Source organism: Octopus sinensis, linkage group LG23 (assembly GCF_006345805.1).
Source record: "Octopus sinensis linkage group LG23, ASM634580v1, whole genome shotgun sequence".
Classification (NCBI taxonomy): Eukaryota; Metazoa; Mollusca; class Cephalopoda; order Octopoda; family Octopodidae; genus Octopus; species Octopus sinensis.
The window spans coordinates 8,368,643-8,394,611 of NC_043019.1; the positions used below are offsets into that span (position 1 = coordinate 8,368,643).

A 25,969-nucleotide genomic window follows, 5' to 3' on the forward strand; every position below is an offset into this window, starting at 1 on the left:
CTACCCACTCTAGCTTATAGATTATTAGAGGTTAATTATGGCCCTTCGCTATTGGTATTTGATTTCAAGTCAACCACATAGGATAACGAACGGGAAATGATATTCCAAGTATTACCATTTGTGTTGTACTACGACTGTAGGGATACAAGATTACTCACTCTAATATCATTCCCCTCACATCTCATTCCTGCCAGGAATAACACATTTCTCTGCGCCTTTTTCATTGTTTTCTTTCTCTACTTGGAAAAGGTAGGCTTACCCGAAATATTATAGGTTCATTGAACAACCTATGTAAATCAATACGATATTGATTGATTCTATCTCATTTAGTAACACATCATCTTCCATATTTTGTGCCACTTCATTGCTCAATCAGTTCCATATCCCTCTCATTTTATATAGACATTAATTGAACATTTATGATCAAATTTATTTGAATGATACCCATCTAGTCATGCATATATTCATGTTGTTCCACACCGGCTCAAGCACGAGCACATGATGAAAGGCGTCCCAACCATGACCATTTTGTGTATCTGCGACCAGATATAAATCTTTGTAAACCTCTAACGGGAATAATTACGGCAATGAACATTCCAGCTGTAACCGTTTCTGCTCGGTAATTAACTGAATCAATCAATGGCCGGGGTGACGTTGCTTGATGCATTAATGATTGTGTTTATTGCAATAACATAGTTATGGTCAAGGCGTTCCAACAGTGACCAACCTAAAACTAATACAGAGACCTTGTTTCCATTACTGCAGTGTTTGATCTGTTGTATTTGAAGAAATTTGGATTTCATAGACTAATAAGTCGAGTGCATCTTTCTCAATATCACAGCGACTCTCACTCGCATTACCGAAATGCCGAGAGCCAAGCGATGTGCAAGATATCCGGTTCAGTGGAGCAACGAGATTTATGTAGACATCTCCAAGTTGGATGCCATGATATAACAAAGACCAGGGGTCGATCACAAACCTGATTATTTACGAGTTCCAGCGCTCAACACACACACACAACACACACATATATATATATATATTTATATATATATATATATATATATTATATATATATATATCTATGTGTGTGAGTGTGTGTGTGTGTGTGTATATATTTATGTATATATAGATGTGTTTGTGTGTGTGTATGTATTTATATATACATATGTATGTATAAAGGGAGGCCCCAAAATAGGTTTACAGTTATCGTGTAGGCACTTTAAAGTTCTTCTAAAAATGTTATTACGTTTGACTTACTACCTCACAAAGTAAATTAGTATGGAGTGATGGTTTCATAGTTTTTTTAATAATTAAGTTATGTACTGTTAATATATCAATGCGAACGAATTAGTTGAATAACTTTAAAGTTGCATTTAGGCCACCATGTGTGTGTGTACATATATATATATATGTGTGTGTGTACATATATATATATGTGTGTGTGTGTATACAGATATATGTATATATATATATATATATATATATACACACACACATTCATACATATATACACGTAGATATATATACATATACATACCTATATTCATACAAATACTGGGACACACATACATATATATATATATATATATATATATATATATTTGTGTGTGTATGTATATCACCTTATGATTTGTAACTTTTACTAAACATGTGTAACGTGTAGAATTCTGAGGCCAAAATGAAGCAATTACTGTTATCATCATCACCATCATCATTGTCATCGTTGTCGTCATCATCATCATCATCGTCACTCTCTACCTCTGATTTCTCCTTCGTCTTCATCTTTTCCTTCTCATCCTCCGGCTTTGCATTATTGTTGTCTTCCGTCTTGTTAGTATTGTTTTTGTTGCCACTTTAAACTATGAAGTTTGCTGGAGAGAAGAAAAAAAGCAACTGTGTTGAGTGACAACATAATAATAAGGAAGCCATTTAAATAAGAAACGCAACAAAATAAAAAACTAAAATTTAAAAGCCAAAAATTTCTCAAACAAGAGAAGGGAGAGAAATCAGGCAAAAAATTTTAATGCCTTTGCCGAATGGAACATTAAAAGCATGGAAACGTAAAAATAGAAACAGCTGAACGAAAATTGCCGACTTCAAGTAATTTACCTGTCAGCCGTCACCTGGAATTGATGAGTAGATTCGACCCATTGCGGTTTTCTTTTGTTCTAAGATGAGGAAGATGATGATATATGCATATATATATATATATGTGTATATATATATATATATATATATACATATATATATATGTGCGTGTCTGTCCATTTTGTATATGTATGATTATACATATATATACACACAAATATATATATATATATTATATATATATATATATATATATGTATGTACATCCATACATTCATAGATAAAGATATATAGATATCGATATAAGTGTATATATGTATTCATGTTTGTATGCCTGCATGTACATATATGTATATACACAAGTATATATGTATGTATGTACGCAAGTATGCATATATGTATGTATGGGAGGAAAGATTCCATTTTCATAGGCAACAGATGTAAATTATTTAAGACTGAATAAGGAAATGAAAAGTTCCATGTTTTAACTCGTTTCGTTATTTACGAGTTAAGAATATTACGATACTCCAGATGATGCATCGGGCTTCTAGAAAGAATGTTTTAAAAAATCTTTCTTAAGCTCAGACTCTTTCATTTTTATGAAGTCATTAAAAAATGCAGAGCGCGAAACGTTATGCTTGGGAAAATATGACAATGGAAATTAATAAATTATATTTAATTGTAATTTTATCTGTGATGGTAGACTTGCAGGTAATGAAAGAGATAAAATGAGACTTTTCCAAGAAATATACTGCATCGAAGAGAGATATTTGCCGTTCAGAAACACCTAAAGACTGTTAACTTTATTTAAAGATTTTGCAATGTAGTGTTAAAATTGTCGTGCTCGACAATGTGATCCGGTCACGGATATCATTACACGGACATCTCATGTGTGGATATATGGAAAATGATACATATAGTTTCAACTATGTTGATTTCCTACATATTGTCAAAATCTGGGAAGCGTTGATTTGAATTCACTGAGATAAATACTAAAGGAAAATTCGAGTCCAACCACACCCTTTTCGATTCTGAAATAGAAATGGAATGATTCAGTGATATAGGGAATAATGGAAGTCCACAAAATTCACGAAGAAAATAAAATATTGAAAACAGAAAAAAAAATGCGAAGGCTTTGAGGCGAATGTCTCTTGATGAACCTTTACGTTTGGAGATAACAAGTAAACTACCGCAACATATTCACCGCAAATATATTGACAAGCCAATGAGAGTGTGAGTGAGCGAGTGAGTGAGTGAGTGAGTCTGTGTGTATGTCCAGCTGAATGCTATGATGTGGAAAGCAAATGAATCATCTTTAAGCCAGGAATCTCAAAAATTTAACGAGTTTTATGAGACTGTTTATTAAATATACAAATTCGAAGTAACATGCGTTGTTGTGTGACAACATAATTTAACAATAACTGAGTAAATCATATAACTTAACTAACAAATTAATTACGAGGGCATATATTTATTACGCGCAATTACATTAAATGAATGTATTCCTTGTATGTGAATCAAGCATATAGACATAATGTTTGGGTTTAGGTTGCAGCAATAGGCTTCAGATAAAGAGGAATCATTTAACAATTATCTATCCTGCCACATAGGAACGTTGGTGTTTGTCTCATTCCGAATAGGAAGAGCGTGACAACGCTCGCATGTGGCAAACTTGATAATGGTAAACATATTCTTTTTTAAATGAAACCATTGGGAGTCTTGCGAACCCACAAATAATGCTTATCTACCAATGCCGTATTGATCACTCACTCTCACTATACCATATTAGCGTGGACGTGTTTATATATATATATATATATATATATATATATATATATATATATATATATATGCGTGTGTGTGTGTATATTATATATATGCGTGTGTGTGTGTATATATATAGATATATATGTGTGTGTGTGTATATATAGATATACGTATATATGTATGGATGGATAGATAGAAACTAGGGTAAGCACGTTAATATGAAACAAGTTGGAAAATTTTAGTAGAACATCAGGTGTTCAGTAATAAGTTTTATTATTAAAGCTGCAAAAGGTTTAATAATAAAGTATATCTATGAATATATATATATATATATATATATATATATATACATAAACATCCATTGACAGACTCTGATACGCACCCATGTAGCATAATGTAGCCATACTCTTCCCTATGGATCGGGCTCAATGCATAAAATTGTGTGTAATCGGGTGGGGAGGGATTCTTTCAATTGCTCACTTCCTTTCATTTTAATCTGATTACATAAATTTCTTTTTCCTCTTCCATGAATTAGTTTTATTTTATTTATTGGTTCCGCATGTCTGTTATGCATCATTGTCAATGTCGGAGATTGTGGCATTTTTTTTATGTTAGTGGCCCTGTATAATTTAATTAAAACTTTGTGCAAGTGCAAACACCGCATGCCTATATGCATGGTATGCACACTGCAGTCAATTTCGGTCAGTTTTATGGGGCTTCAGTGAGGTAGGTGCGTGATTGATGATCGATATTGGGGTTAGTAATTTTATTTCTATGCAGGCAGTGCCATGGTGTGAGGTACATCGGCTGAAGTTCTGGATATTGTTTGAAGTTCAACATATTTTGACGTCAATAGAGTCGTACATACAGAGCAATTCATAATCACACGCATAACTACACGCGAACACATATATACACTTATATATATACTTCTCTCTCTCTCTCATGTATATATATATATATATATATATATAATATATATATACACACTTATATTTATATATACTTATATTTGTACATATATATATATATATATACACATTTATATATACTTATATTTGTATATATTATATATTATATATATATATAATATATATATACACACTTATATTTATATATACTTATATTTGTATATATATATATTATATACACACTTATATTTATATATACTTATATTTGTATATATATATGTATATACACACTTATATTTATATATACTTATTTTGTATATATATATATATATATATATATATATATATATACACACTTATATTTATATATACTTATATTTGTATATATATATATATATATATACACACTTATATTTATATATACTTATATTTGTATATATATATATATACACACTTATATTTATATACTTATATTTGTATATATATATATATATATATATACACACTTATATTTATATACTTATATTGTATATATATATATATATATATATATATACACACACTTATATTTATATATACTTATATTTGTATATATATATATATTATATATATATATATATATACACACTTATATTTATATATACTTATATTTGTATATATATTTATATTTATACATTTATATATATACATATACGCTGTCTCTTTGTTTTTCGTAAACTCTTCAATGATGTCCATGAAATTCTTCTGGGAAACGAGTTTATAAATGTGTCAAGAATACAGAGATGATAGAAATTTATGTATATGATATTCTGACTGTAGACCGAATTCTCTCTCAGAGAGATACTCTATGGAAATTATTACAGTGAATTGTGCGATGGCAATTTAATTCTTCTTACAACATATTCTATTGTAAGTGGTGGCAATTTATACAGGTCGGAAATGATAAAAAGATTCTTGATAAAATGATACAAAGAATCATCACCATCATCATCGTCGTCATCATCAGCAAAATAATAATAATAATAATAATAATAATAATAATGTGGATGATTATAATAGTAATAATGACAATAATAACAGCAATAATAGTAATCCGTTCTTCGAAAGTTACAAGGCCTCAATTGTTTTTGTAGGGTGGGGGTGGAGACGAGGCCAAGTTATCGACCCAATATTTCACTGGTATTTCATTTTTCGACATCGAAAGGATGGAAGTCAATTTCGAACTATCTGGAATTTGAATTCAGAACATAGAAATCACATCGAGCAAATATTTTGCTCAATACCACTGATTTTCTGGTCAGTTGTTTGACCATAAACCAGTTGAGTCTCTCCCTTAGTGGCTGACGATATGTGCATCTTTGATCACGAGCAGAAGTAGTGGGGGAGCATCATAGCCATGTGTTAAGGGTGACTTTTTGGAGTTTGTATATTTCGCATCTAGGAACATAGGTGATTTGTTCAACATCCTTTAACAAACCTTATTCAGGGACCTTTTGGGCGGAATTTGTTACTCGACCTGAAGAGAATTCTAAGAGGCCCCAGTTTTAAGGTCATGTGCTCGATATTATCAGAGGGGTACTCATGATATGTTTATATTCGAATATTTGTACCCCTGTGGTAGTTTGATGACATGCGCTTCTCTCGCAATTAATAATAATAATAATAATAATAATAATAATTTCATTTATTTTCCACAAGCGTGAAATTTAAGAGGGACCATAGAAAGGGAGACATATAGTGTTGAGGTTTACATATAAGGAAATGATAAAAGGGAAAGATAGTAAAAAATGTAAAATGTGTCAGGAAGGATGACAGATGTTTCCCTTCTGTTGGAGGAATCCCTCTGCTCGAGATTTCCTTGAAACTCCAAGAGAAAATCCCCTCTCCAATTCCTTCTCTCCGTCTCACATTAGAGAGGTACCATTTCTTCAACAGTCCTGCAATTTACAAGAGGAGATAAGCCGAAAATCGACCCCAGTATTTGACTGGTACTTCTAAACTATGAAAAACAAAGTCGACGTTGTCGGAATTTGAACCCAGAAAGCAATGACAGAGGAAATTCCACTATGCATTTTGTCTGGCATGTTACCATTTCTGCCACCTTGCCATTCTATTGCTGTTGAAGATTATAGGCACTTTGACTGTACCAGAGACACGATACAGTTATAACTCCATTGATTAGAACTAATCTGATCTTCAAGAAGTGGACTCAATTTTATGAAATTCCGTTAGATTGCTCCCTCGGTTTTTCGACACGTGTGTAATAGTAACAGTGATGGTATTTAATGTGGTTCGACGATTTAGCGTCTCATTTCAGCATAAAGGCAAGAATTCTTTCTATGCCCTTAATCAGAATTGTATATGCATATGTATGTGTGTGTGCGCGCGCGTACGTGTGAGTTCTAAACGAAGTTATTTTATGGCATTCTGTTGATTGAAGCAGCAAAGTTCTCCACTCGAACATATGGTCGATCATACAGGATTATATGTTTCTTCGTTAATTTCCGTAAGCATATTTTATGTCTTTATGCTTTGAAGAGGGTAGAAATTGAAAGAGAGGAGAATGTGAAAGGGCGACATTTGCTTTGAAGTGAATGCAGAAGGTGGACGATGTATGTTCGTGAATATGAGATGGACTTGTCTGTTTTCGTATGTGCGTGAGAGAGAGAAAGATAAGTGTGTGTTGTCAGGTATCCATCATTTGCATGCTTGTAGATACCATTCACTCTCTCTCTCTCACTGATTTTCTCGTGCACACAAACACAATATCTGTTATAAACACGTATATAAATACATAGGCATACATCGTTTTTGTATGTATGTGCGCGTGTGCATGTGAAAGGGGGAGTGAAGAATTAGAAAATGGCACAATGACGGCGATGATGATGACAAGAAAAAGAAATATTTTTATTCATATTGAGTGAATGCAGAGCATGTCATCAAAGTGATACAGGGATAAAATACACGAAACCTAGTATACCCTTCATGACTACCGATCTAATAACGGTACACCAATCACATGCATCACGACCATGTGGGCGCGACATGGTAATCTTCTATCACGATAAACAGCACATGACACTGCCAGTGGGGCCCCGTTAGAATTTTCTTCATGTGGAGTATTCTATCCAGTTCTATATTTCAGAGATGAGGAATTCTGTACATTATTTACATTCGACGGATATTTGTCGTCATGTTGTTTGTTGCTAATACAACGATTCGGTTGATATACCCTCCAGCTTTCATCAGCTCTTTGGGGAAATTTCGAACATGGGTTCTTATTCTTAAAGTATTTTTCGATATTATTATTATTATTACTGTCCAGGTCACTGCTTGGAATCGAACTCAGAATCTTGGGGTCAGTAGCCCGCGCTCTTAACCGCTACGACTTATACCCGCTTATAAATCTAATATTTTTCTATCCTTCCTTAATACCGGTTCCCTTATACTACTGATATCTACACTCGGTCTGCTTAGAAGGTTGTTGTGTCCTAGCATATGTGCTGCTGCGTTTAATTTTCTTATTTTCCAGTGGTGTTCTCTGTCTATTATTTTAACTTCATCCCACAGGGGGAGGTGGTCTCCATTTTTCCATACATTATGACCTATACCCAATTTATCAATATCTCTTCGTGTCACAGATTTGCGAGGACCATCTACCCTTATTTTGAGGGGGCGGCATGTTTCACCTTTGTATAACCTACTACAGCTGCATGGGATGGAGTGCATGCAGTCTTTGGTCATATTCTTATATGGGGAGCGGTATTAACGAAGAATAGAAAAATAGATTTATAAGCCCTAAATTTCACTCCATAATTGCCCACGGCAATGGTTAAGAGCGCGGGTTACTAACCCCAAGATTCTGAGTTCGATTCCAAAGCAGTGAGAATATATGGGAGGCTTTATCCATAATGAGGTGAACTGGCAGAAACTTTAGCACGCCGGGCGAAATGATTAAAGGTATTTCGTCTGTCGCCACGTTCTGAGTTCAAATGCCTTTCATCCTTTCGGGGACGATTAAATAAGTACCAGTTACGCACTGGGGTCGATATAGTTAACTTACTCCGTTTGTCTATCTTTGTTTTTCCGCTCTGTGTTTAACCGCTACGTTCTGTACTTAAATCCGCTGTGGTAGACTTTGCCTTTCATCTTTTCATGGTCCCCAAATTCTTATTAATAGTTGTAGTAAGGCGGCGAGCTGGCAGAAACGTTAGGACGCCGGGCGAAATCCTCATCGGTATTTCGTCTGCCGCTAAGCTCCAAGTTCAAATTCCGCTGAGGTCGATTTTGCCTTTCATTCTTCCTGGGTCAATTAAATACGTACCAGTTATGCACTTGGGGCCATGTAATCGACTCAACCCCCCACCTCCTCAAGCTACCATTGTAGCAAAAATTTGAAATAATTATTAATAGTAGTAGTAAAAGTAGAAGCAGGAGAAGGACGAGGAGGAGAAGAGGAAAAAACAGCAAAATATAAACAACACCAATAATCCATTTTAGTTAAGTGCAAATCTTTATTTACGTTAAATGAAAAATAAATTTCAAATTACTTTCCGTCTCACTTATGCATAATTCATGATTAGTTCTTCTGTAAAATATTCTTTCAACTCTGGTTTTGAGTAGACAAGGAGGTGACATAGAAATGCATATTTACAAATATCTATACATCTAACGCTATCGTACACATAGACGTAAGTATGCAAGAGCAGATATTCTATGTATACATATGTAAATATATGTTTATACGAGTATATCTCTTTCTCTCGCTCATTCTCTATGTATGTTATAGGTATGTGCCTGTATATATATATATATATATATATATATATATATATATATATATATAAATGGCGGTGCCCCAGCATGGCCACAGCTCATAAGCTGAAACTGGAAAAATCAAAATCAAAATCAATATATATAATTGTTAGAGGACAAAACACGTTAAAGCAAGACAGACATCAAGTCATATACGTTATTATTGGAAAAGAATTCAGAGTCTTACAGCTGTTTCAGGATTATCCCAGGGTATGTGATATTCCGTCTTCGAAGTCAAATAGGAACAATGAAAAGGGTATTGATGAATGAATCGACGATATAGATGTTAGAAGGAATACAGAGATGAAGAATAAGGAAGCATGAAAGTTCAGTTCAAATTTCCATTCGTGTAGATGTTAGTCCTTATTATATTAATGTTATCTACACGTTTATCAAAGTCATGCAATAGCATACATATCCCTCGTTAGCTCATTTCTATTTATTTCTAATTTAGCCCTAGGTCAGTTATGATCGTGTATACTTGTTATCTTTTTGTTCCGTCAGCCATGGTTTTTGTACAGTGCATTGACCAGTTAAACCTATGTTTTAAGTAATACTGTTTTGTGTTCTTTTTTTTTAAGAAGAAGATTAAGCTGTTATTTCTGTTAGGTCAGCCGTAATGTTAACATATCCACTTGGCGCCTTAGAATTGTCCATTTTGTTCGTATTCTTTTGGATGTGCGAGTAGATAAATTAGCAGTGTTATTATGCACGTAATCATCCATTATTTTGATATATCCTGGACATGATTATCCGATAGGAATTTGACTGATAGTCTAACAGGTAAGCTATCTTGTTGATGATTCTTTATTGGTTCGTAAATACATACTTATACGGAGATGAATAGTCAGTAGATTAATATTTCCAGCACATAACAAGGCTCACATTATCTTCATTATACATTGCTGCTCCTATACTGGATCCTATATCGTAATACTGACCTTTAATCAAGTTGACCTACGCGAAATACAAACACACATACGTTTATGCGTTGTGATATTTTACAGTTGCGTTGCATAGAATTCCTGCGCACGTCTCTGCAACGCAGACAGGAGATTTGCGGTTGAGAGTTTTGCAGGAATTACCGTTTATACTGAGAATTAAAGTCACAGAATAAATTAAACTGCAGAGGAATGGTCATTTCTTATACGATCACTCCTCCTCCTTATGCTTCCAGAGCGATTTGTCAACTACCCTCAATTAACACGAAATATAATATTTAAAATAACCCTATAGATTAAGATGTCCCACTGATATTTAAGTCCTTATTTGCTTTTCTCACCTCTCTACAATAAACCCTTCTAGGTTTTATAACCCTTAATAATAACAATGATGTACAAATGTAGCTAAATTATTTTTCGATAAAAGAATTTTCCGTCAAGATCAACAAATATAAAAAACCGTGTGCGTAAAATTGTACTTATATGCCTAAGAATATATGGATACCTGTGTAATTTATAAAGAATTCTGAGTTGGCGAGCTGGCACAATGGTTAGCAAGCAAGGCAAAATGCAAAGCGACGTTCCGTTGGTTTTTACCTTCAGAGTTCACACGCTGTCGGGGTTGACTTTGCATTTCACTCATTTGGGGTCGATAAATTATGTACCGCTGAGCACTGGGGTCGATGTAATTGACTTGGTCGCCTGACTGAAATTGCTGGCCTTGGGCCTAAAATTTGGAACGAGAACAATAAATGAATGATTATAAAATCCTCATATCTTATATTTTCCTTGCTAGGAATTCATGTTTCTGCAAGAGAAAGCTTTTATAAAACATGTTTTTGGTAACGACGCTAACGCAATACAAAAAACAGTAAAAGAATATAAAGGGACTGATATATATGCAAGAAAGCAGAATCTATCCAATATGCTAGTGCCATATCTTAGGCGAGCAGAATTGTGCTGACTGCTATCATAACGTGAACATTTTCTCACTTCTGTCGTCGAATAATTTTCATACATATGGCGACACCTATCTTTGTAAAAGCAACTTAAACACACTTTTTTTTTAAACAGTAATATCTTTCGAATAATTGACTCCTGTTTATTGTTCAAATCTTATTATGAATATGTAATCCAGCAAAACGGGCTCCACTGAGATAAATAAGTAAAAATGATGAGAAATATCGTGTTATTGAAAGAAAATAAACAAGATTTTTATAAGATGTAGTGTGCAGTTATTTAACGCTGGAAGACTATTTGGCTCCGTATCTTTAAACACGAGATAAATATTGCAGCCATAGAGAGAAACTAAATTATCGTTCTATAATTGCCATTGATTAAACTTGTAGCATGCCTTAGCAAAATTGCCGGCATGAAATTAGAAAGAAAAATAACGATATATACAAAAGCTTTATTTCAGAGTTTGCAAATATGTTTAAATGAAAGATGAAGTATGATAGGTTATAATTGTATTAAAGAAATATGGTCGATAGATATTGTCCTTTTCCAGTTTAAAAATTGACAAATAAACATTGAGCTGCATGTTGCTAACAGGTTATCATACACAAATCTTATTCTGAATATACAGTAGGAAACTTTGCAACGACAGCTGAATTGTAGTTGCATTCATTTAGCTTGCTGTAGATACACCACTCAAATTCTTTCAGTGCAGTTTACGGTTTGAAGAAGACATGTTCTCCTAGGCTGTGATCGTGAAACACAACCATCTGGGTTTTGAATGACATCAGCGACTGAGAGGCACTATTAGATACGCAGATTCAGTCACTCACAACCAGATAAGATCTGCCGGTCCTAAACGTGAACAGATTTTGCCCTCATGTCTAAAGCTTTGTCAGGTTATAATTATTTTCAATGGATTAATTAGAAAAGAGAACAAAACGGCCTTTCGTACTTGTTAGGGTCTTTCACCGTGATGGCAGACAAATAAAATATCGTTGCAGATGTCATCTAGACGGACTGACAGTAATGTCTACAGGGCAGCAGTAATGGGCCTTAATAAAGGGACACAGTACACTTGTAGCGTTGAACTGAATGTCCTATTAAATGTAACTAATCTAAAATGATTTCTTTAGAAATAGCATAATCTACGTTTTTTTTTATGTTGGAATTGTAACCAAAGATATTGTAGCAAAAGAAAATATTTGGAAAATTGTAAGGTCCTGGTAAGAATATAGTTTATCAGGAATGTGTAGAAGAAAGAAGAAAACCGGAGGCAGACGTGTAAGATGTGTTGAAAGGTAACGGGTATGATCATACGGACATTCCAGGTAAATACACACGCATACACACAGACGAACAGTCACACATCCTGCACACATACCTACCTATTTGAAACATCTCCATTAAGCATAGTGCTGCGAGTAACCATATGCTACATCTCATTCTAATACGCTTCAGCGTAGAGAGGTCGTTGAGTACTGAGCAGAGCAGCAATTAATGAACGAGCAAAAGGGAGCGATTATGTAATCCCTGCATCTTTTGTCATTCACCATTTCACACACACAGACACACACACACGAAGTGATAGCGTTGAATATTATAACGATAATGAAAGCGATGGTGGTGATAATGATACAGACAGTGATGATGGTAGCAAAGCAAGAAGAAAGGAATAGGGATTTAAATATTTAAATATGTGGGAAAGATGATGACGACGACGATAATGATGATTATTCTGATTAGGACAATGCGCGTATTGGCGAATATGATGACGATGGTGCTACCCATGAGGTATCACATTATGCTGAGGGTGATGAAGGGAGGAGGAAAGAGATGGTGATTAGCATTGTCATTAATATGTGCCTCGTTAAACGATGACAATGAACATACCGAAGGAGATGCAGATAATACTGATGATGATGGTGATAGTGATGATGACGAAGACGATAAGGACGACGACGATGATAATGACGATGATGAAGAGGACGATGCCGAAGTTGAAGGTGAAGATGACGAAGCCAATGATGAGGAGGATAGCGAATGATATTGTTGTGGATAAAGACGAGGACGAAAAAGATTTTCCGAAACATTAATATTTCATCAGTTATATTTTGCATTCATTGAGGAATAATTTGAATTATTTTCAAACAGTTAAATTAATTTCCAATACTTAGTTTCTTTTTGAATAAATAATTACTTTTGAAACATGGACGTCTGTCTCTCCAACATACCTTTATGTATAAACCTCCTTACATACATTTCTGCGCTCAATATGCATGGTTGACACCAGCATATGCATGCGTCCATGAATACCTATATATATATATATATATAAAAACGTGTGTGTTTATTTGAGCATGGACTACTGTAAAGGTAAATCTATTTGTGTGTGCTTTGTAATCACCTACTGTCAGCCATATTTATATATCTATTTTCAAATGCTAGCGACGTTCTTTATATTCTGTATACTTCTATCACATCGTAATATAATTCCCTCTAATTAAATGATATATGTTTTTATTTTCTATTCATATCGTTCATATTTTTGTTATAATCGATTAATCGCAGTCCTATTTTTAACCAGCATCTTTTCGAAATATTTCCATTTTTGAATGTCTCTTTGTTTCCATTTACATTTCATCCATATTGTATTTCCATTATTCTTTATTTTTTTATCTTCTCTAAATTTGTATTTTCGTTTATTTTTGACATTCTTTACCGTGTTTTCTCTCTTTTGTATGTTTTTGTATAAATCTCTCTATTCTTGTCTCCGAGCAGGTACATTCAAACACACACACATACATACCTGTGTATACACTCACATTATATACATATGCATGTGCGTGTGTATATATATATTTATTTGTGCTCTATCTGTTTGTGTTTCGAGCGATTCTTGTCAATTGAATGTTTTTTCTTCTTTGATTTTGTTTTCTTATTTGTTGTTTGTCTTGTTGTTTCTATTTATCCTCCTCCTTCTCTATTTCCATGTCTGAGACACTTTCTCTTTTCCAAAACTCTTAATTGACCCTAGAGTATAGAATTTGAAATATTATTTTGAAATCATATCAAAAATCACAACAAAATCTTTAAAAATATGAATTATTAAAAAACTAAAATATATAAAACAATAATTTATAGAAAAATATGTTTTGTGTGTTTGTTCGTTTTTTGTGTCTCTTTTTTTCAAAAACGGTTCAAGAGATTACAATTTGTATAGGCTATATCAATTTTCGATAATATTGGACAAACATCTGAATTAAAAGAATGCTTTTGCTTTATTCCAATTCTATTATATTTTTGTCATTTGGCATTGTTCGCATGCCATTTCAATGTTTTTCTTTAAGTGTTTTTAGACATTTATTTTTCTGCGATTGTATTTTGTTGATTGGAAATTCTGGTATTTCTGATTCTTTTGTTATGTAATATGTTAAGGCATTGATAATAATGAGGATAAAAACGATACAGAAAAAAAGACAATATTATTGATATCACTACAAGAACAACAACATCAACAGCAGCAATAACAAGAACTACTATTATTATTATTTATTATTATTATTATTATTATTTTAGAGAAAAAGAAATAAAAAATAGAAATTGAAAAATAAGGAGATTTAAAAGAAGACGATAATTATGATGATGAAGAGGAAATAGAAGGAAATGCCAGCGTTTTAATATTCTTAATATATGTTTTTTAAGTAACGGAAACTTGAGATTTGCGTGGAGGTCCAGAATGCATTGTATCTCATTTGTACTTTATTATTGAACTTTAACGAATGAAAGATTATGTTGACCTGGGTGTATATTACACCACACCATACAAAATCCTTTTTTTGCATTTCTCTATTACTGAATTTGCTTTTTGAATTTCTAATTTTGCCACACTTGTAATTTTGGTCAACTTAGATTCAAATCTCCTTGAAACTAGATTCTTGACATTTTGTATATTGGGGTAACAAAGCAAAATAAAGAAAAAAAATAGAAAAAGATACAAACACAAAACGGATGTCAGTTATGATCGTAGAAGACAGAAGTATAGATTTCAAAATTTGGCACTAGGCTAGCAATTTCGAAGAGTGAGGTAGGTCCACTTGATCGACCCCAGTACACAACTAGTATTTATTTAATTAACCACAAATTGATGAAAATGAAAACCGACCTTTCCGGAATTTTGAACTCAGAAAGTAAATACCTATTTCTTTACTACCCACAAGGGGCTAAACACAGAGAGGACAAACAAGGACAGACAAACGGATTAAGTCGATTACATCGACACCAGTGTGTAACTGGTACTTATTTAATTGACCCCGAAAGGATGAAAGGCAAAGTCGACCTCGGCGGAATTTGAACTCACAACGTAACGCAGAAGAAATACCGCTAAGCATATCACTCGGCGTGCTAACGTTTCTGCCAGCTCGTAAATACCGTTAGGCATTTTGCTTAACGGGCTGAGAATCCGTCTGCTCGCCACCTTCCGAAACATACATATTAAATAGTGCAAGACTAGAGACATTGTTTCGTATTTTGCTCGATCACTAGCGATTTAGTTGCCCTTTTCAGGGCACCCGTGATATATTCTAAGCAGTTACTCTGCATGAGTTGCCTCTTAAACAGATTGCTCATTTGGTACCTGTAAGTGTTTGCGCGTTGGAAAAGAGACAACCAACTATCAGTAACCGTGTCCTTCTCTCTGAGTTACAATTATGTCGAAAGTACGGAACAGAAATTTTGGATTGTGTTAAACACATTGGAATCCTATATTTTGTTTGCCTGCAAAACGAACAGACATTATATAGGTAGGATATTGATGACATCTGCTTCTTCTATGGCTGAAACGTAGATAATTGTCGTCTAAAATAAAATTTCACTCATCAACACCATGAAACCGTCGAGAGTCAATGGAAATTTCCTTACGTGTAAGAATCCAATTGTCCTGCTGCCCTGGATGCGAAAGCAGCGAAGAATCTGAAAGCAAGACATTTGCTATCATTCGTTTTCCATTGTCACTGACGTTCACCAAGAACCAGGAAGCTTGGTATAATACCTCTAAAATTAAATCTTTCCAGAAAAAAACATGGCCATTCTGCCACTGCACCTCATCAATCCACTGCAGTGGTTATACCGTGTTACCTTCAAAAATGTACATGCATTCCAGAAATTCCGATCTAGGAAATAGCGGACCCATTCCTGCCTTATGATTTGAAGTCATTCAACATATTTCGTCTCTAAGCGAACTGTAGACCACGTACATTGTCCTTCAATTTTCTGAGTAACATCATGTATACTAAAAAAGATAGCGGAAGACATTTGGCACTGAAGTCATTGAGTTTAGCATTAAGTTCCCTGGTCTTTGCGAGGTGAAATCCACTAAATGGTCAACGTAGCCTGTTTTTCGAAAATTCTATCTCTTCCTTAGAAATGGCCCAAGAGATTATTAGAAATGTTATTTGACATTTTAATATCTCATTACAAGTTTTAGGGATGACTTGCGCAAATCTTTCCTGACCTTTACGTTTTCGATTTTTATTGATTTACTTTATTTATTAATTGTGTATTCCATCATCTCCTAATTGTCTTTGTTTATGACTGAATTTTACGCTATTTTTGTTCTGTTTCCTTTTTGATACTGCAGCTTCTTTTCGCAGTATTTTTTTACCTTGTGTATTTTACTAGCATCATCGGTGTTGTTGTAGTCAATATTGCTACTTTGGTGGTTGTCTTGGTAGTGGTAGTTTTGGATTTTCCTGCTTTCATTCTTCTTGATGTTGTTTGGATGCTTGTGTAGCTGGGTAACAAGTGATTTCGTTTTTCTTATATAAATATCATTCAATATGTGACCGCGTGTGTATCGTTGGCGATTTCTTTTTCCGTCTTCCCTTCGTTGGACCTTTCCTATTTCTATGTTTCTTGTCATTAATGCTGTTGCCGCTGTTATTGGTGCTGTAGACGGTTTTGTGGTTACCATTAATGAGGTTCATGTTGACGCTTAGTGAGACACATAAGGGTATTTCTTTCGAGACACCGCGCAAAGTTTATATTCTTTTCTACTCAAGGCCCGACATTTTTTGAGAAGGAACTTGTCGATTAGATTGACCCCAGTACACAACTGGTACTAATCTTGTCAATCACGAAAGTATGAAAAATAAATTCGACCTCGGTGGAATTTGAACGCAGAACGTAAACAGAGACGAAATACCTATTTCTTTACTACCCCAGGAAATAAGAACAAGAACGAAAAAAGGATTCACATGATGATGACGACAACGAAGATGATTTTGATGAACAAAAACGATGACAAAATGAATGAAAAGAAGAGAATAGAGAAAGAAAGAAAAATGATGGCATCAAACACAACGAAGAGTACAACAACAAGCAATGGAAGAACAATACAACAAGAAGCAGAACAAAATCTCAAGAAAGTAATAACATCGCTACCACCGAGCTCTAAGCAATAAACGACTGTAAAAAAAAAAACAAGAACAACCTTCTAGAATCTTCCTACTTTGAACTTTCAATAATGTCATTTTTGTATTTGTTTTTAAATATCATTTTCACCACAGAATATCCGGCACCATATTCCAGAAAGAATGAAATGGAAAAATAGATTACTCGCATTATACGTAATTCTTTTTTCTTCTTCTTCTCATTCTCATTATTTATGATGCAAGTATTACTATTATTGATGTTGTTGCAGTCGATGTTAACATTATTATTATTATTATTATCGTTTTCTTATTCACCTTGTTATTATTAGAGTCGTTATCATCATCATCATCATCATCAACTACAGCAACATCATTAACCTCCTAACATTTGCGTGTTTCCAATGCAAAATTGAGCGCTGCTCTGAGCATATTACAATGTATAAAGTGTCGTGCTTTTGATGTTTTGCATTTTCCATTCCTTCATTAAAAACGAATTCTTCGTAATCAGTGTTCTCTTCATGGTAGATCTACTTTCTCTATGTCGTGTGCACACTCGACAGTTTTCTCTCTATATTAAATAGTATACGATTCACTCATTACCAAGACATATATTATTATAGCGAATATGTTCGGTTCCATTTCTCCATTTCTAGATCTTCTTTTATTACAGTTTTCCTTTTTTTTCATTAATATTCGGCGGTTCTGAAATTCCGACCACGAGTAATTACTGTTTCCGATCATCGGTCTGAAATGCCGAGCAGCACATACTCAACTGCGATGATGTAACTTATAGTTTTGTTCTAATAACTGTATAGTCTCTGCAAATTGTTCACTACATGCTTAGAGCAAACATATTCCAGAGAGCAGTCGGGTACTCTATGCGATTACCCGATCAGGGGAGTCATGGCGTTCTTACTGCAATACGTGTGCAATAAAGTGAGAAAAGAGGAGTTGGAATGTGGTAATCTGTATAGAAATCTCAACTTATTCATACGTGATTAATACAGGCAAATATTGGAGAACATGAAAGAAACGGCAGTTACAGGATTGTCAGAGTCTACACTCTTTCACCTCCGTTCAATTGAATCCGGTCAACATCCGAACTCGAATTACATCGAACGTTAACGAAGAATGTATACATAGCTTTTGTTTCATTTGAAGATAATTATGTCTGTATAAGTGTACGCCTGATTCTATCTATCCAACTGTCTGAGTGGCGTTCACTCATATAATAATATATATGAAAATAATATATATATATATAGGCATATATAAATATATATAGGCATATATACATACATAAATGTACAAACATACACACACACAAATATGTATATATGTATACAAGACGTCACAAAACGCTGACGCCACGCATCCATTTCCAAGCAAGTTTATCTTAATAACGTTGATGCAATTCTCCTCTATACTATTCTCTCTCCCATTTCGTTTTTCTTTTCTTTGTTTCTTCCTTTCCCTAAGTTTTTCTCCTCTCCTCTCCCTTTCGTTTTTTTCTTCTCTTCCTTGCCCGAATTCTTCTTTTCTCCCCCTCACTGTTTGCTGTCTGTATCTCTCTCTCTCTCCCTCCTCTTCCTTTACTCTCTCATTGCTCACACGCGACCATCGTACATCATTTTTTTTCACACGTGCTCATCCTTTTTTTCTTCGGGATTGTTGTGCTGTCTCCTCTCCTATCTTTTCTCCTTTCAAAGAATGTTCCTCAGCGTTCTCCACCTTAATCTGCCTCGCTTAGCAGCCCTCACTATCTGTTTCAATGTCCTGTTTTTGCTACCAACTTTGGCCCTCGATAAAATCCCAAATTTTATTTTGGTTTGCAGGAGCATATTGTCGGGAATTGCTCGAAATGTGGAGCAGGTAAACATCTGACAACTGATGAAGGGTCGCTCTTTATGTTACTTGTCTTGTTTTCCATTTGCTTGTCTCGTGGTTCGCAAAAACGTTTTCTATGTATTTCATGTTGTTTACGATTTGTGACACCCTCTACATATATATATATATATATATATATATATATATGCATGTATATATATAAATAGATAGATGTGTCTGTGTCAGTATGTACATATATGTATGTATATATGCACACACACACATACATATAACAAGAGGCATAACTTCGTGGTTTTCGCTTCTCCGAAGTCACTCCATCAAGCATTCTTGCATGTGAGCGCGCGTATGCATGTATGGATATATATGTAAGAGTATATATGCATATATATTTATGTATATATATATACACGCATCACATGCAGTAAATGCAGGTTCTAAAAGATGCATCAAGTTTATTACCTCACTTACTTCCGGACAACTTTTAATTAAATATTCCTTTTCGTTTGTTTAGCTTTGTATTATCTTTTCTTTTATTTCTTAAATAAGCTACATCTACATTCATAATTTTTTCGGTCAGGATGTGTTGGAAATGTCGAGTACTTTTGAGAGACATTTCTGCAACTCTAAAGACCTTCACTGAATTTTAAACCCTGGCTGAACGGTACATAGTCAATTGCGATGATGCCGGTAATAATTGTGGTTTAATAACAGTATGTCGTATGATTTCTGCAAATTGTTCTGTCTTTCTTATGTAACAATTCGATAAACTTCAGTAGCTAATATCTTTCTGTTGTGCCCGTAAATTAGGAATCTAATAACAATATTCCGTGGATCTTCCATCTGCAATAATGACAACCGACTTCATGTTTTGTATAATCTAACCGCTAATCTGCTGTCTCCTGTTTTCATACCCTAATATTTTGTCATTGTAGGCAAACATATCAGATCTTGTCTAAGGATAACACCTACGACGAGATAAGCACTTTCAACTTAATAGAATCCCTGCCAAAATGAATTCAAAGACATATTCTTCCAAAATATTAGTTTAAGCTAAAGGATTTTAACAATAGTATTCGGTACAATTCAGTTGCTGTTATGGGGTGGAATTCTTGAATACACAATCACATGTACGTCTGTATTAATATATATTCCGTATAATCATTATATAAATTAATATATAATGGTCAGGTTGTTCAAGTTATAAAAGCCTCGCCTAACATATGTCGTTACTTATGTTTCTCTGGAAGATATTTAAGGAATGTTTTAAAAATTGCATGGAATATTGGGTTCCTGGTTTCCACACAAGTGATTAACAAATTGCATTATTTAGAGCCCGAATTAGCTTGGGTCTAATGCCAATGGTTAGCATTTGAAGTACTGAATGTTAAGAAAGGCTTTAAGGAATTTAGAGGAGGTGACAGGGTGACAACGTCCCATAGGAAACGTTGTGTCCCACTGTTACCTTGACAATGTGGAGCCACTGTACGTGCCGAGACGTACAATGATGAGTGGTGTCCTGGCCTGTAATGTTGAAGAGTATGTCAACAGGTGGGCAAGACACATGTAGCAGAACGTAAGCGAGACGATAAGTAAGACGTCCTGCAGTTTGCCCAATGTAAAGTGCGTCACCGCATGCATATCAAGTAGTATGTATGGTTACGTGATACGAAACAAACATTCTGAAAAATATGACACTGAGCCACTTTAGCATCGATGCGTCCACCCTTTCAATTAAAGATAAAACTCATCCACCCCTTTTGTGTTTTATTTTCCTGTCACAGAAGCGCTCCTATCTTACGCGCAATAACTCTCTTTCCCTGTACAGTGATAAGAACATCGACAATGTCTTCATAAGATTATCAACAGCGCCAAGCATCACACAGCCAGGAACTTTTTATAGTTCTCGCCGATGATGTAACACTTACCGTTACATTAACAATGCTACAAATATCATTGGACCTAACTGTTTCTCTTTCTTGCTCACAAATGAGGCTGACGTAGCTCTACGTCTCGCATCGGTTGCAGATAATTAATTTTCAGAACTTATGGAATATAAAATTTATCTGTCTCGCATTAATTTTTGTCCTTCATTGTACTCTGAACATTGACAGTGTCCGACACTCCACCTCTCATTTTTATTCAATTTTACTATTTATATATATATATGTCATTCAAAATGTAACTGCGTGTGTATCGTTGTCGATTTTTTTTCCTGTGTCTTCCCTTCCTTGGATCTTTCCTTTTTCTGTGTTTCTGACGAAGAGATCCGCTCGAAACGTTAAATCCTCCTTCTTTCTTTCCTTTCCTGAGCGTCCAATAACACTATACTTGTTCCACGTCCTCGCGTTGTTCTGTTTTCTCTTTGTGTTTTCAAGTTTGGAGTAACTATATATATATATATATATATATATATATACACACACAGAGACAGAAGGAAAGATATAGATAGATACTATATATACGTAGATATCTACCTAGCTATCTCTCTATAAATATATATATATATATATATAGAGAGAGAGAGAGTTAGATATGTATATATTAATATATATGTATGTAGCAAAATGTATTTACACTCTTGTGTATGTGTACCTTGGAATATATTACTATGCATACATCTTAGTGCCTGTGCATACGTGCGCCCGCGATTGTGCGTATGCCTGCGCAACAGAGTTTCTATTTGTGAATGAACGAGTATATATATGAATAGGTGACGCGTGTGATTTCGTCGTTGTAAATTCGCTTCTTTGATAGATACCTTTGGATGTGATTCCTATAAATGAACACCTGAAATCCCAGTGAACCTTGTTTCTTAGAACTAATTGTGAGTTTGGAAACTTCAAATAATATACCCCAAAGACATCATCGTTGCTACACTTGTCATTCTTTATGACATCTAAGGACATAGATAGGTGTGTATTCAAACATCAAATCTGTTGCACACAAACAACGCAATTTCCCATGTATACACACACACACACACATATATATATATACATATATATCTGGTATGTGCGTGTTTATAGTTCTTTGTGTGTGTGTATGCATCACCATATGCATAGATGTAAATTCGTATGTGCATATATATATATGCATATGTATAATATATGCATACATATACATCAGACACATATATAACTGTGCACACATATACATATATGAATATATATAGATATATGTATATGTGTGAAAATATATATTTATACATGTATATATATATGTGTGTGTGTATGTGGTTATACATGTGCATATGGGTGTGTGGCTGTGTGCATTTGTATATATGCACACATGTACATACACATAGAGAAATACACTTCCTCACCCTTACTTATTACATTATACATATATGCTATGCGTACAACATAACACACATTGTATATGACATATACATTAAGTGCTAGTCATATATAGCCGTGAACTTCTACACAATGTATAACTATGCAATAAAAGCTGAGATTTCTACAATACCAAGAAATTCGTGTTATTATTCTGTGTTTCCAGCATGCTAGCATTTGGAATTATATGCCCTAGCTCATGCAATTAAACGTGTGATTGCAGATTCTCGCATTCACGTTCATCACCAAACACACATCTCTATCAAATCTTCCTCTCTTCCTATATATATATATATATATATATATATATATATATACACGGTTGCACTTTGTATAAACAATATGCACACAGATTTTTATATACCTAAAAGCTATGTACGCACTTCGATACACATGGTCGTCTAAATCTATATGCACATGTATACATACGCACCTACAATATCTACAAATACAGGTTTGAATCGTGATTTCGCTCAAAGGATTATAGCTCGATATATTAAAGCCATGTTTAACGTTGGTGGATCATATTTTTGTATTATAATGGATTACATAATTTAGAAAATACTGCTGAAATTATAATTGAGGCTATCCAAGATACTGCCATGATAGAAATGTCAGTCAAATCCTGACTTCCAAACCACATCAAGTACTCATACTGCCCAAGGTGAAATAACAAATTGGCAAAGTTTCTAGATAATGCCAGACCCAAGGTTTGTGGCTGTGTATAAAAAATATACGCCGCCTCCTCAGTTAGATAAACCAAGATCTAGTATATAAATACAAATATATATATATATATATATATATATATATATATATATATATATATATACACCATACAAATACTTACATATACACACACGTATATATATGTACGTAAATACGGGACAGTTCAATTGTCCGTCTAAACACCACGTTCTATATGGATAAAATACAACCGCAGTGAATATTGTGACGAAGTAAATATCTGTAAATGTTTATATAAATAAGGATAAGACCATTATTTAAAATATCGATCATACGAAGTGGCCAGCATGGGAAGAAAAACATTGTAGGTAATAATTATTAATAAAATTGTAATTGATACTATCATGCTAGAAATAGCAGCCGATTTGGTTCGGTCTGTCTTTTGCTATGTGTGTAGCCTTTGTGGTCTAAGTGCCGTGTGATTTCTATGTATTGATAACACTTTCACCTCTACGCTATTAACTGAGCCTCTTTGTTCTGCTTGAGCACTGACCAGCGTTGCTCTTCTTTGAGCTCTCAACAGAAAACACGAATGGAACAATAACACCCAGCATCACACAACAGGTCAGAACGACTGAAGAAAGAAGGGGGAAAAACAGACACAAAATGTGTAACACACACAATGCACAAATATACACTTACATACAAATATGCACACACATACACACAGAGAGACAAGAAGTGACAGCAAGATCAACACACCCATACAACCTTTCTATATTTATATATAAGTTCAGCAGAATGTAGATTCAGATGAATATGGTACTTAAGTTAAAGGCACCAGAATTTTGTATATTATTATCCGTATAAATCAAATGGGGCGATTATAAATAATCAAAATAAGCAACAAGTATATCCAACATAGTTGTACAATTGTTTCATGTTACCATATATATATATATATTATACAGAGACAGAGATAGCTACGCACATAAACACATGCATACGCGCATACAGACACGTACTCATATTGTAAAAGGTATTGGCACTTCCATGTCATACATTGAACGACGTTGCAGGAAATCATGTTTCTTCAATAGTTATCAGATTTGATCTGCTAATATAATCGCGTATCCTGAGAGAATTTCGACATTATAATTTCCACGTTTCATAATCATAAAGTCGCATTTCTTTTGTTTATGTTTCGCCTTTGTCTTTATCAAATTGTTTCACTCAAACGCTCTTCTCCGTTTATTCTTTCAGAAATATTACACATTGTTCTAAGTCCTTGCTTGTCGCTTCACTGTACAGGTTTTTTTTTTCCTTTAATTCAGATGTTCATCAATCACGTTTGTGCATTTCTAATACACAATTATTTATATTATATGATATATATATTATATGATATATATAAAACCAAGTAGACAGATTGATAGATATCCATGTACATATATATATATATATATATATATATATATATATATATACACACATGTATATAAATATATTCATATATATACATTTAGATGTATATATATATAAATACACACACACACACCTATATATAAGCATACGTATATCAGACATTTTCAGAGATAAATGGGTGGTGGGGGGAAGAATGGTAGTGGGCCAGAAATGGTGTTTTCCCTCATATATCCTTATAATCGAGTTTTTCGATTTATCATTTTTATTTATTTTTTCCATTTTCATTTTTGATTCTTTTGATTCTTGCCATCTTTTGTTTTTATTCCTAATTCTTCATCATGCCATTTATTGTTTTCGAATTTTTTTCCCTCCATTTTTCTCTTTTGTTTTCTTTCGTATTAAATATTTATTTTTTTTACGTTGTTATTGCTTTTTATCGCTAATTTACGCTTTTTCCCCCTTCATTTTGTGTCTTTTATTCTGTTATTTTAATTTTGTTTTTATTATTTTTGCTTTATGCATTTTTATTGGATGATTTCTAGAAATGTCCCCCTAGACAGTTGAATCTTTAAACAAAAAAACTTCCAATATTAAACGTGCTGGCAATGAATGCCAATCTGTTCCCACTTTACGACAATATTGGTCGACTATAAACTAGAATAAAGGTGTGTTGTGTATTTTCTCTTTCTTTTGTAGGCTTCTGTCTTGAATTTTTTCGTGTTTTCTTACAATTTTCTTTTTCCAGTTATTTATTATTGCGC

General features: G+C 33.9%; 1 long non-coding RNA gene across 1 annotated transcript in view; it reads right to left on the reverse strand.

Annotated features, from left to right (window-relative positions):
- LOC118767643 overlaps positions 1-25,969 on the reverse strand; it is a 134,295-nt gene that overhangs the window by 61,845 nt on the left and 46,481 nt on the right. Inside the window, exon 2 of the long non-coding RNA XR_005003560.1 lies at positions 1,695-1,874. This is a non-coding gene — a long non-coding RNA (uncharacterized LOC118767643). The remainder of the gene's footprint in view (positions 1-1,694; positions 1,875-25,969) is intronic.